We start from the raw sequence: 10,917 nt of genomic DNA on the forward strand, positions 1-10,917 counted from the left end.
CTCTATTATCTAATGTAGTAAGTGCACTTACTTCACTGATCAGAAGAGATGTCTTTTATATCTGGGGTTCTGTTATCTATTTTCTAATCCTTTTATTTTCTGTACAATATCTGCTATCAATTCCTCTGATTGTTCTTATGTTTTTTGCAGATTCTGTGGCTGAGAATTCATCCAAAGGTACATGGCAGGTGAGTGTTTACACATATAATGCTGACATCATGCGTTAAGTTTTTTTCTTTGTGCTAAACACTTTTAACTCTTGTAACCTTCTCTTACACGTGCCTTTCCTGCCTTTTTCAGTTCTTGGGAACCGGCACTGTATTTCACATAACAGGTAAGTTTTCTTTATATCAGCAATACACTTAAGTCTTTTTATAATATACTTTCACTTAGCTCTGATTGTAGAAATAGCCTTTGCACGCCAGCGTTATCACTCCTGGGCTAATTCGTCTCTCCGACCTGAACGCTACTCGGTTTCTTCAAATGCCGACGTCGACGACCCTTCAGCTTCCAAGATACGCCGTTGCTTCAAAACTCCGTTTCCTTTTACTCGCGCTGGAATGCACGCGCAGTATCTACTACGAACTCTGAAAATATTCCGTATTCAAAAACTTGAACTCGAACTGTTGGGATGACTAGGGAAATTCTACTTGTATTCAGGCTCCTTCAAAATGAGTCTACTCATGTGGGTTTCTGTGGTGAAGTGCGCAGATAACAGAGCGCTCGCGCATCACCTCATCTTCCCCGCAGCTGCACAGAACGTCTAGACCGCCACCTCACTCCGAGGCGAGGGCACTTCTGCGGCCATCTTGGTTCTCCAGCAATTCACCAAAGTGGACCAAGAATTGGCCTCATGCATTCCGGGGCAGGCTCGAGTGAATGTTACGCTACTAACCACAGAAGCTCATCTTTGGGTCCTGACACCCAATCCAATTGGGTGGTAAAATACTGAATCCAGGTGTGCATGCACATGTGTGCATGCACACCTAGCCATGTGACAGACAGACATGCCCTTAGGGCATGTCTGTGTGCCACATGGCTCACATGCCCGTTTTTGGGGTGCTAGAGGGTGTCAAAGTGACACCCCCTGCACCCTTGCTAAAATCAGAATTTACCGATTCTGTAATTACAGAATCGGTATTTCCCATTGATTCCTATGGGCTTCACAGCCCATAGGAATCAATGGGCAATACCGATTCGGTATTTACAGAATCAGTAAATACCGAATCTTAACGATTTGGTATTTACAGATTCTGAAATACCTACATCTCCCCCCTTCATATTTACCACTTCTTAAATACCGAATCGGTAATATTCGGTATTTAAGAAGTGGTAAATAAGAATTACCTACATCGGGCCCCTAGGTTTTACATTCACATATTTAGCTTATGTTTTTTTTCTCTATTTAAGTGCTTTTATGCTTTCTTTGCTAAATATGTTCAGTTTTATTGTATTTTTATTGCTACTTATGCACTGTTACCTTTGGCATTACGTAATTGTATTTTGCTTAGAGGTAATAGTGTTTAGATGAGGTTTCACCTTTATTGTTCCTCATCTTCCTTGTTCTTGCTTTGGTATCTTTTGTGCTTTCTCTTTTCTTAGTGCCTTGCAATGTTGCTTCCTTTTCAAAGTTCTGTAAGAAGGGAGGATGGTTTATATGTTTTCCATTCTTCTTTCTTTGTTTTTTTTATGGGTGTTTTCTCTTTGCTGTTCCTTTCTCCGCTTTTGATCTATTTACTTGCTTTCCTTTTCTCTTGTTCTCCGTTGCTGTTTTTAGCTTTTTGTTTTCTGTATAAGAAAAGAGGATATGATATATCCTGATATTCTCAATGCTATCCTTCTCTACCACCAATGGAATGTTCATGTGAAGTATCTATCAGAATGTTGGTGATCTGCCTGGGAGTTTACAGTTGGCTGGGCTGAGCACCTTGCTGGATGCTCCTGGTGGGGTCTCTCTATGTTACTTAGAATAAAGCATCTCTGAACTACATCATCACTTGTGGACATTTCATCATTACACACTTCCCTTTGAGTCTGCTGTATGGATGTATCCACTGCGCAAGATATGAGTTATGGTCTAACTCAGTGAAATGATTTCACAGGTGCCACATAGGAGCGGTGGTGTTAAGATTTGTGCCTTGAGAGCACAGTTACGGTCATCTTATAAAGAGGATACTGGTGTGACCCTGAACAATGTTTCACTATCTGGAGTCTAGTGTACGTGGAATGGATGACTGGAAGCTTGCTAAGTCTAGTGCTTTGTCTCAAGGAGTACACTATGAAGGACATTTAACAGAGTGGATTTTGATTTGTTCTTCTACATTCCCACAAGTTTGGAGTTTGCAGCATACATTTAAAATAGACAGTGTGGGACATTCCTCTCACTTTGTTTTGGTCACCGTGGTATCTGAGGATTCTTTGCAAAAAGGCAAAGGAGATATAGGAAACGCGACGTTTGACTGTGATGCCATCTACTGGAGTATCTCTGGTTCTTTAATTGATTTGCTGTCCCTACAGTGTCTCTACTATTTCTTTTAGAGCCCATTGCACTGCGTGCTGTGACACCAAGAAAACATTTCTGCTGTTATAACTCGACTACTGCATCTCTACATAGCGCAGTATGCTGTTTCCACAGCATCAACAAGTTTTTTGAAGGTGTTTACTCTATTTCTCACAAGTGTTACTTCTCCAGCGCTACGATTATTGCCTTTGTGCCACCCCAAGGTACAATCTTCACAAGATACAGGTACATTTTTGTTTTTAAAAGTCTTGGCCTTGCGCCCTAAATTCCAGTTAAACTGCTGCCTGTTTCTTTTTAAATTTCGCACGAGCAGTACACACTGCGCACATACAGAGCACGTGTTCAGTCTTACCGGCTTCCTGCTGTCCTGCATTGCATCAGTCGTCTCCTTCGCAGCATTTCTGCCTGTGATGGACGTTTCGAAGCAGGAACGCGCCGTGAAACACCCGGCTTGCGTCTCCTGTGTGTCCTTGGCGGATCCTGGCTTTCTTCATCTCTTGTCTTGATATGGAAGTTCAGTGTGCCCTGCAGTGATCTGCCAACCTGCCTGAAGTGTTGTTTGTGTCACAAGTTCAGTTTCTTTAAGTGTTCGGTCTGCGTGTTGCACTTGACATCTTTCAACATGCTGCAGAAGTGTTTATGGCTCAGAAGGAACCTGTGGAAAATTCAATAGTAATACAACCATGCCATCTAGTGGCCATCTACCTCCATTGCAGCATATTCGAATTTCCTGTTAGAGCACTCATTCAACTGAGGTACATTTTTCATGCTTTGTTTTCAGCAGCACATGCGGAGCCTATGACTGTGTGAGCACACAGGTGGATTTCATTCAAGGTTTCAAGTTCTTAAAACTGTGATGGATTTCAGATCTGGTTTTCTTTTCTCCTCTAACTCCGTGTTGAAGGGGAGATAGCTGATCATTGTTTAAGGCATTGTGTAACACCTTCTGGCATTTTGTGTTTGGTGTGTTTTATTGCCTCACACCTTCATGTTTCATTTCTCTCTTAGTTTGCTGGCAATCATGTTTCTTCATGTTCTTGTTCATTGGAGCCAACGCAGATGATTTTTACTCGGGTGAGTAGTCGCTCACCGGCGAAAGTTTTATTTTTAAGATTACAAGTGTAATTCTCCAAGTCTTTTAGTTCATGTTTAGTATTGTTTTGTGATGCCACAGTATTATGATGTATACTCTAAGTCTCCTGGAGGGTGGACATCACATGTTATTCCCACTTGAGGGTGATTCTGGTCTTGGTGGGTGGTTCCCATCTTCTTGTGTTGTGTTGGTAAGTCGCCTTGCACTGCACGTCTTGTATGTTTGTATGTGTGTAAGTCACCCTGCGCCTCACATGTTGTCCTGTGTAAGTCGCCCTCCACTTCAGATGTTGTTGTGTGTAAGTCGCTCTGCCCCTCACGTGTTGTCCAGTGTAAGTCGTCCTGCGCTTCAGGTGTTGTCGTGTGTAAGTCGCCCTGCGCGTCAGTAGTTGTCCTGTGTAAGTCGCCCCGTGCTTCAGATGTTGTTGTGTGTAAGTCGCCCTGCGCCTCACTGTGTGTACCCTCTATGTGGTCCATATTGTGGTACACGTGTATTTGTAGTGTTGGTTCACCCTTGTTGTCTGTTTATGGCCTCGGGTGTAAGTTGCGGGGTGTGTGCACCTTTCACTACATTATTTTCTTTTGTGTTTTTGGGAAAGGATGGGGTTATTGCTAGTTTCAAATGTAATATTGCTGTTTTTCCTTCCCATTTTGACATTGTTTGATGGTTTATATCTAATTATTCTTAACAATTTTCATGAGGGAGGATGGAGGATTTTGATGCATGTTTTTAATATGTCGTATTATGCCCATCTTTTCTTGTTTGCTTTGTTCTATCTTTGGTGATGTTTTGAATTCATTCTCATCCCTTAGTTATAAACATTATCACCTTTTTGTTTATAGTTCTTTTCTTTTAAAATTGTAAGTTTTGTTTTCATTTTAAAAGGAAAGGCTCTTCTAACAATAAGCAACCCTACACCGTCTTCCTCCTGTAACTTCCTGCTCCTTTACAGACCTCCACCTAGCAAGGCAACATTCCCAGACGCACTTTGTTATATCCTAAGGTTTACATGTATATGTGAATCAGCCTCGGTCCTCCTAGCTGCTCAGCCAGAGTGAGAGATGGTGATGGAATGTTGGTGTGACTGTGATAAATGTAATACCTGGGTGCCTGTGTGGATGAGTGGTGACAGTTGGAGATGGGCTGAGCAGCTAGGCAGGCTGCTCCTTGTGGGGCTGGCATAGGAGATATTGGAGCTGGGTTAAGAGCTGTCACATGGCTGATCCTTGTTTGATACCACTTGACATGGATTAATAAAGAAGCCTTAAAGAACTTACAACCTGGCTACCAGTGTCTTCATGTACAAAGTACAACACACTTCTAGACACAGTTTCAAACCTGATAACAATACACTCCAACCTATGCGTTCTTGATGACCTTAACGTTTGGTTTGATAATCCCAATATGAACCATCCAAAAACCTTAATCACCAGCCTAGACGCATTGAACCTGCATCAGATTGTCCACAATCCGACAGACACCGCTGGACATATCCTAGATGTCATTTTTGCTAATACTAAACTAGTTACCTTTCAAACTATAACTCCAGTCACATGGTCAGACCACCACTTGCTTGCCTTCCAACATAAAACAACGTTGAGCGACTCACCTAAAACTACCTTACATCCATCCACCTATCGGCCGTGGAACAAACTCAATTTGGAACACTTGGAAACACAACTAACATTTAGTACAATTCTGGAAACCATAAATTCTGTTCAAAATCTATATGAGTGGCTACAGGAAGCTTTTGACATCCTGATACCACTCAAAACCACACAACAGAACAAAAGTAAAAAAGCGCCTTGGAGAAACATAGAAATAAAAGACATAAAACAACAAATTAGAAAGCTGCAACATACCTGGCTCAAAACAAACTCCAAACAAGACAAACTTCACCTACAGAAAATTAACAGATTATACAAGTCGGCTATCAAAAAAGCTAAGAAAAGGTACTATTCAGACAGAATTCAAGACGTTAAATGTGCAACTTGAGAATTCTATAAAATACTCAATGAATTTCGCAAACCAAATTGCCTAGAAGGAACTCATCCTGTTACTCAAGATTTCACAGACAAACTTCCAATTCATTACATGGACAAAGCAGACACGTTGGAATCATAAGCAGGTTTAGGGTGGTAGTGTTTCTCTAACAGAGAAAACGTCCGCACATCCAGTTAATACAACTCCCAAAGCATATTTACGTGTAGTGTCAATTATACAAGTATAGTTCTATAAGGTGCACTATTTAACCTGTTATACACCCACCACCAGGGGTGTTCAACTAGCACAGAATGCTAATATCAAATACATTAGAAAAAAACAGGTTTATCAAGCACTCTTACAAATTATTGCGTATTTCAAACGTTAATACTTATGATTCACAAGATCTTCGGGTAATGGAACACATTATTCATTCGACAATTGTGCTTAAATTATTTAGTGGGGATAAAGTCCATTTTCAAAAAGTAAGATGCCAAAATACGGATCCAGACACGATGTTATTCTTCAAAATCTTTATTTCATACACATTAAAAGTTTTTCCAGCTCACACCGCCGACACGTGTTTCGTCTCAACATGAGACTTTTTCAAGGCCAAGGATATTATTAGAGGGTGTTATTTAAACACGAGTCCGGTCACACAGTGTAGGAATGAATAAAATCTAGAATCACGTAATCAATATAGGTCCGCTTGGAAAAATCCAAGTGGAAGCGATCCTTAAAGTCCTGGTCAAGTCAACCGAAATATTCATAAGGCATAACATGTAGTCCAATATCGTATCAGAGGTTGGAATATAGTTCTTAATAATTAGAGAAATCTTGCCGCGTGGAAGTTGAGTCACTGTTTCATAATATATGGGGGGACCATGATAAGTCACTCCTTTAAAGCGTAGTCAAACGGAAAACCTCCACTGCTACCAGCTACCTGTATATTATGAAACAGTGACTCAACTTCCACGCGGCAAGATGTCTCTAAATATTAAGAACTATATTCCAACCTCTGATACGATATTGGACTACATGTTATGCCTTATGAATATTTCGGTTGACTTGACCAGGACTTTAAGGATCGCTTCCACTTGGATTTTTCCAAGCGGACCTATATTGATTACGTGATTCTAGATTTTATTCATTCCTACACTGTGTGACCGGACTCGTGTTTAATTAACACCCTCTAATAATATCCTTGGCCTTGAAAAAGTCTCATGTTGAGACGAAACACGTGTCGGTGGTGTGAGCTGGAAAAACTTTTAATGTGTATGAAATAAAGATTTTGAAGAATAACATCGTGTCTGGATCCGTATTTTGGCATCTTACTTTTTGAAAATGGACTTTATCCCCACTAAATAATTTAAGCACAATTGTCGAATGAATAATGTGTTCCATTACCCGAAGATCTTGTGAATCATAAGTATTAACGTTTGAAATACGCAATAATTTGTAAGAGTGCTTGATAAACCTGTTTTTTTCTTATGTACGTTGGAATCATACTTAAAACAGAAACAAAGCACCAGCACTAACCCTTGTACAAAACAACAATCCAAGAATGCTCTAATCAAGGCTCTCCGTTCCTTCCAACACATCTCACACGATGAATTTATGGACCTGGTCAAACCAAGCAGGCCTGCCGGCAGCCCTTCTGACCCCTGTCCGCCACAAACTTTCAAGACAATTCTTTTAACAACCTCTGCTGCCACTCCAGTAAGAAGAATCATCAACGATTCCTTAACTACTGGAATATTTCCAGAAGAACTCAAAAAGTCATACATACGCCCTTTACTGAAGAAAACAAACTTGGACCCGCTAAACCCTGACAACTACAGACCCATTACAAATGGACGGTTCCTGGGCAAACTGATAGAAAGAGCAGTGTTCGCCCAGATGTCACAATTCATTGAAGAGAATGACATACTTTCAGACTTCTAAACAGGATTCAGTCCGGGAAGAGCCACTGAATCTACCCTCCTTGCCATCTGGGATGACCTAAAGGATACAGTTGACCACAACGGGGTTGCTGTGCTACTCCTCTTGGACCTCTCAGCTGCCTTTGACATGGTTGACCATGACACTCTGAAACAAAGACTCTATGAAGCCAGCATAGAGGGAACTGCTCTAGACTGGATCGCGTCCTACCTTCGAAACAGAACTAATGTCATCCATACCACACCTTTCTCATCCAAACCGTACTCCACAAAAGCAGGGACCCCTCAAGGTTCTATCATCTCGCCCATGCTTTTTAACATCTACATGAAGTCATTACCAGTACTGATCAATATATTTTACCTCACGTGCTATAACTATGCAGATGACACGCATATACTCCTTCAACTGGAATGCCCCATAGACATTGGAAAATCACCAATTTTCAGCTGTCTCAGAGCTGTGGATCAGTGGATGACCTGGAGCAATCTCAAATTGAATGCTTCAAAAACTGTGATACTCACGTGTGGCGATTGGAAACATTACAATCCGCTTGCCGCATGGCCTGATGAACTGGGATCACTGCCTAAAGTATCGAAGGAAGTAAGAAACCTCGGAATGACCATGGACTCCAAGCTGTCGATGAATACCCAAGTGAATAAACTAGCAAGATCAAGCTTTGCTACTATAAAAACGCTGCAACGAATTTTCTCTCATTTGGGATTTCCACACAAGGTCCAAGCTACCATCTCCCTTGTTCTGTCCAAACTTGATTACTTCAATAGCCTTTACCACGGATCACCTTTAACGACCATGAAAAGACTACAACGGATTCAGAACTTGGCTGCCAGACTACTCTTGCATATCAAACCGCGAGACCACATCTCCCCTGCCTTGAAAGCCCTGCATTGGTTACCGGTTGCCAGAAAATCCACGTTCAAGCTGCTTTGTATCACCCACAAAGCAATACACGGAATGGGACCACTCTTCATCAGGAATAAAATCACCAAACATATTCAACAAAGAAACCTCCGCTCTAAAGGAGCATCAAAATCCCACCATACAAGAAAAAAAACATGGGTGGCACACCCTTCTCTGTTCAAGCAGCCAAAGTATGGAACTCTTTACCCCCCAGCATTAGGTCCACCGACAACCACCTTATCTTCAGAAAACTACTCAAGTTTTGGCTCTTCCCCACATAAGCACCATACTGTAGTGTAGTTCCTATTTTCCCAATAGGCTCTGCGCATTGGAATAATATCTTCAATAGTATAGACGTAGGACAGAGGTTAACTAGGTCTTCTACTGACGATATTAGACTTAGAGTTATGTGTGCCAGCTAGCTCAGAGTTCACTAGAAACTTTCTCGAATAGGCAAGGAGGAGTTTAACCTCCCTGGATAGACAAGAAGGGATTTAGTTTCTGACAACCATAGAACATGACAACTTTGCTCTCCCTAATCAAGAGTATATCTCTAGAGTTGTGTGAAAACAAAAGACAACTATTTTACTCAGTCAATACGTGCATACTTAGTTTCACCAGATTGTAGAGAAAAGAAGAGACAGGCGTGTTCAATAAAAAGGTGTTATTTATTGATCAGTCTCTTTTCTCATACAAGAGAAATGAATCGCTACAAATGCAATACTTATGGTTAAGTAAAGTGCATACAGTAAAAGCAGGATTATAAAATAATACTGTAAAAGCATTGATATGGTTTCTTAGCCATATGATACTTTAAAATGGATAAAAGATATACATACATATATACATTGACTAATCGTACTCAACTGGTGCTTCTAACTACGCCTACCCCGGTGTACCTAACCTGAGCCTAATACGTGGGAGGGAGTAAGTAAGTAGCAGTTTAAGTTAAGTTTGGTTTGCCAAGAATCTGACTCAAGAATTCTCTGTAAGGGGTTAGTCAGTTCAGTACCTGGGATTTAGAAGGCTGGAGGGCTGGTATCTCTGTCTCAGGACTCGGTATCCCAGTTACCCGCGAGGGCAAGCCGGAAACGCCGGAGGCTGGATTTCTCGGCAGGAGAAAAGCGCGTCAAAAGGGAGGGGCAGCGTCCGTGGGCTTCCTGCATCAGCTGGGCTCTTCGGCAAGTAGCGCTGCTCCAAGCTTATCACCACCGTGTCGTTGCTAAAGGCAGCGTCGGTATATTTATACCTGAAAGGTGCAGAGTTTGACGTAAGGATGGACATAAGACGTCATTAAGGATGTCATAAGAACTGGTCGTTCTTACATTCTTTACAGGAGTTCTCGAACTAAATCAAAACAATAGCTGCGGGGGAATTCCCAGGTCTGCTGGAGGTTTGGTTTGTTTTGAGAACTCAGTGTGCTTTCTAGGGGGGCTGGAGGAATAGTGCGTGCCTAATGTGATAGCATGCGCTATGACCTAATCTGAAAACGGGTTTCTGTGCCGTTGTATGGCCATTAGTGATTTATTAACCGGACAAGGGTCAGAAATAGGAGTATCGATACAGGTCCCTAGATAAACATACTACACCCACTCCACGATTTTATGTACATATTTACTAACCTAAGCAATAGTAAACATACCTAACAGTGCATGTGTATATCGAACCACCCCAAAATACATGTTTTGCATTTGAAAACTGGTATTGCGAAATACACGAAAATAGAGTATAGGTACTGTATGCATTCAAGCAGTGTAATCATTCAAAAAAAGATGCACATTTTAAATCAGCATGAATGATTTGCGAACATTTACACATGAAATGGCTCTTAATACAGAAGAAAAAGTGCGAGACCACTTCATCACATATAAATTCAATCATTTGTAAATAAGCTAGAGGTTGAGGTAAAGTAATGTCTCTAGAGTTTCCTAAAAATAGAAGCTCTGTTCTCTAGGAATAGTTTTACTTTAAGCAGAAGATAAGTGCCAAAAAGGTAAATATTTTGGATTTGGAGAAAAAAGTTTTCGTTTTCAGGGGAAGAAGGAAAAAAGTTCTCAGTAGCTTTGTTTTTAAAGCTGAAGGCCAAATGCAGAGTTCAGGGAACGCTGTGTGCACGTTTTGCTTAAAGTCACTCTCTCTGTTCTGGTGAAAACATCATTTCAGACAGACTCTCGAAAAAACAGTCTACAGCTTCTGGTGAAAGTTCGACTAGGTTGGAAAATGTCGCTACCATGCAGTCATGCGCATGTTCGCTTTCAGTGATGGTTTGATGAGCATAGCTAACAGAAGGTCGTACCTGATCGATGCTGCTTTCATCTTGCACTTCACTACCCTTCAATCGTAGTGGTGAAGTCTCCTCGAATGCCGTCATCAGGATAGGTAGCCGCTGGGGACAGCACAATGCATGAGCCTTTACTGGACTCAACAAAGTATCTGCATCCAATGGTACTTCTGATTGTAG

At 41.3% G+C, this 10,917-nt stretch overlaps 1 long non-coding RNA gene across 2 annotated transcripts in view; it reads right to left on the reverse strand.

Moving 5' to 3' along the window:
- Positions 1-3,160, reverse strand: part of LOC144824970 (uncharacterized) — a 99,262-nt gene extending 96,102 nt beyond the window's left edge. The window contains exon 1 of one of the 2 annotated variants that reach the window (XR_013609212.1): positions 2,874-3,160. This is a non-coding gene — a long non-coding RNA (uncharacterized LOC144824970). The remainder of the gene's footprint in view (positions 1-2,873) is intronic. The other variant, XR_013609213.1, reaches the window with a different exon arrangement.
- Positions 3,161-10,917: the final 7,757 nt, after the last annotated feature.

This window comes from Lissotriton helveticus, chromosome 3_1 (genome assembly GCF_964261635.1).
Source record: "Lissotriton helveticus chromosome 3_1, aLisHel1.1, whole genome shotgun sequence".
NCBI lineage: Eukaryota > Metazoa > Chordata > Amphibia > Caudata > Salamandridae > Lissotriton > Lissotriton helveticus.